The 3,546-nt window shown below is 38.0% G+C and overlaps 1 long non-coding RNA gene across 1 annotated transcript; it reads left to right on the forward strand.

Annotated features, from left to right (window-relative positions):
* Positions 1-1,484: 1,484 nt before the first annotated feature.
* Positions 1,485-3,340, forward strand: LOC122901852. The gene is made up of 3 exons (XR_006383690.1): positions 1,485-1,561; positions 2,712-2,804; positions 3,197-3,340. It is a non-coding gene; the product is annotated as an uncharacterized LOC122901852 (long non-coding RNA).
* Positions 3,341-3,546: the final 206 nt, after the last annotated feature.

Consider the following 3,546-nt stretch of genomic DNA (forward strand, 5'->3'; position numbering starts at 1 on the left):
TTTTAATATGTAAATATTTAAATATGTAACTAATTTCATGTTTCTATTTCAAAGATACTAATTCATTGTCTTTAGGAAAATTACTGCTAAAAATTAACAACATTTAAAGTACAAATATAAACTTAAGTGATTCCTCAATATCCATCATTTTCTACCCTGCAACTATTTTTTTTCTCAAGTCAAGATAGGTACCCACCTCAAATTATACCACTAGAGTTATATGAAAGTGATAGGCAATATGATTTTATTGGATTGTCTGTTCATACACCCTCTGCTTTCCAAACAGGATTACAATGCTCTAGTATAAAGAGCTGCACCATAGCATCAAATAGTCACAGAAACTGAGATAAATAAAAAGTGAGCGTAGGAAAAATACATTGAAGTTCAAAGTGCAGATGGCTCAGTTTACTTGCCAGAGAATGGCTACAAGTCTAGCTGAAGGGGAAAATATGATTGGTTAATAATACATGGGGTCAAAATGCTCAGGAGATGTAGTTATTTCTAGTGCTGACATCTGGTGCCAAGACATCCCTCCCATGCATCATCATAAAGTGGGCCCTCTTGATATAGTAAATGGCATCACCAACAACATATCTCTGCCTCTACACTAATAGTGTCATAGTCCTTTTCTTATAAAATCTCCCTAAGTTGGCTGATGCTGTAGCATCAAAGTCCAGGAAAACTAATTCTACAAGAGTCACAAACATGGGACAATTCTACAAGAGCCACAAACAAGGGACCCAGTTCCCTAATGGGCAAGGCAGATCAGGCCTTGGAAGCTATACAAGTAGCTAGTGGCAAAGTAACTCCATCTTAATCTACAATTTTGAAGTTAGCTAGAGGAAAGTATGACCGATATAGCCAAATGCCCAACTATCATTTATTTTCAGATAAATTAGAATAAGGGCAGAAATGTTCTTTAAGCCTTCTATGCTACATAATTTCTTCATTTTTGTTTTAATATGTGGTAGAGATTTTGAGTAGAGAACTTATAAAGTAAAAGAAAGAAAAACGGAAGCTATTAATGGGAAGTTGGATTTTGAATAAAGAAAATGAAAGTTGTGGGTAATGAAAAAGAAACAACTCATTTAGTATATTGGTATTGGTATTTCATACCAAATTTGATGCCAAGAAGAAAAGAAAAAAGGCCAATACATACAAATTAAATTGTACAGTAGCACTGAAGGGGATGGAGTAAAATAGAAAAGGCCCACATTTCTTTTAAGCAGACGTTCAAGGTAAAAAACAAATTACCTAAAAATCAGGAATGGATATTCACGAACACATACTAAAATATCTGTACATAGACTACCAGTGATAAGTACACTGTTCCCATGTCTTCGTCTATTTCTCTTATCAGAACCTGGAGAACTGATTAGATAGCGGAGGAAAGAAGAGTTTATGGATTAATTTACATAATCTACTTGTCTAATTTTGTGAGTAGACTCTAGGAGATGTTTATGTATTACACTGAAAACTAGTTATTTCCATTCAGGACTTACTGCCAAGAAAATCAAGACTTGAGCACTAGCCAAACAAAGAATTACGAAGGAGGTTACAGGTAAATCCCAAGATTAATTCATGTCAAACCAATTAAATCAGATGTCAGTAGTGTCCAAGAAAAATCACTGGGGCATATAATGGACTTGACTCAAAATTTAAGAAGTAAAGGTAGAAAAATTTTCCTTGCTTTTGGCTGAGAGTGAATGGAAGGCACTCAAAGGTTGAGAAAAAAATGGGAGCTAAAGGGAGTTCAAGTGGAGGTAAATAAATAAGGCAAAAAGAGATGGGAGATGGTTTTCCCCTCAGCTTTCTATGCACAAGCTAGCTACCAACCGACCTTTATCTTGTGAAAGTGTTTATAAGTCTTGAACCAGCCAATATGCCCAGACTTTGCAGAAGATGGGAAACAAAGGTACATTTTGGGTCTGAGAGAAGAAATCAGCAAAATACTTAAAAGGAATATTTTCAGAATTATCTAGAAACAGAGACACCAAAGGATGCCTTAATATGTAGAAATGCATAGTTCCCAAATTGAAAGATTCTTGAAATAATGAATAAAAACAAATATGGAGAGGTATCTCCCAAACCAGAAAAGGGACCCAGAGACCAGCAGAAAGGGAAAGAGCCCAAGAAAGAGATCATGAAAATGAGGGAGAAGGGAACTGTGAGAGGAGGAAGAAAAGGGCCAGAAGTAGAAAACTACACAGGAACTTACCTTCAACTGCCTGTTTGGCACTGTAAAGCCTAACTGACTATTTGAAGTACCAAGTCTCTGACAAGGTTCCCTTTTTGCCAGCTCTTCCCTGAGTAGGAACAGGGCAGAAAGACATAAGGCAAATTTAAATATGGTGGGGGCTGGGGCAAGTGGACTGTGTACCCTTGCTAGAAGACTGTTGATTTTAGAATCAATTTTATTATAGGGAAGAATCATCCCAGACCCTCTCCTAGGATATTTACTTAATGAAATTCAGAAAAAACACATCTATAACACTCTCAAGTATAAGGCAATCTCTTAAGTGGATCCTGAAGATATTATCATGATTAAGTTCCAGGGTATGTATTAATGCAAAATCCTGGTAAATAGAATTCTTCTCATAAGAGAAATATCTCTGTAGATAAACTCCAGAAGCATTACTGAAAACTTGCCCTAAATGGGAATATGCCAGGATGGGAGGCTACTAACAAGAGAATTTTCCTTTTCCTTGCAGATCATAAAGCTCGGCTGAAGTAACAACCGGAGGAAAAGCCCACGTAAACAATTACAACATGATGAGATGTTGGGAAGAAAAAATTTGCAGAAGGTAAGTAGTCACTTTCACCTGCTTCTGTTCACAGCCGAGCCTGAAAACACATTGAAGGAAGAGTGTTACCTGGTAAGAGCAAAGTGAATCATTGGCTGGAATTAAATTCGAACTGGGTCGTGAACTGTTGGTCTGTTGGAAAAGTGACTGATGGGTACTTAATTAGAAAGGAACTCAATGAGCAAAGGTACAAAGAGGACGTTGTAAAAGATGCATATGAGGGACAATAATCAAGAGATAAAAGAAGGGATGCCTAGAGGAATAGAAAGACAGACTGTGGACAGCAATGAAGGAAACAGCTGACAGAAAGAGCTTTAAAAATAAACATATAAGAGCCAAGAAACGGATATGATGAAAGCATTTAATTTTGTTTTTCTTTTGGCTTTTTACAGGTTAAACAGTCACCTAAAATTAATGGTGACAGATGCCTGCTAACAAGTGGGGAAGCAATATTTAGGATATGCTTTGGCGACTCCAACACTGCTGATTTCACCCTGCAGAAAGAAGAGCCCATTAAACACGGATACGTGAAATGTGAGTGTGTGCGTGCACATGTCTTGCTGTCAAAAAACTGTCTGTCCGACCTGGGTGGCTCAGTTGGTTAAGCAGCTGCCTTCGGCTCAGGTCATGATCCCAGCGTCCTGGGATCGAGTCCCACATCGGGCTCCTTGCTTGGCAGGGAGCCTGCTTCTCCCTCTGTCTCTGCCTGCCATTCTGTCTGCCTGTTCTCGCTCTTGCTCCC

This window comes from Neovison vison, chromosome 3 (genome assembly GCF_020171115.1).
Source record: "Neovison vison isolate M4711 chromosome 3, ASM_NN_V1, whole genome shotgun sequence".
Taxonomy (NCBI): Eukaryota; Metazoa; Chordata; class Mammalia; order Carnivora; family Mustelidae; genus Neogale; species Neogale vison.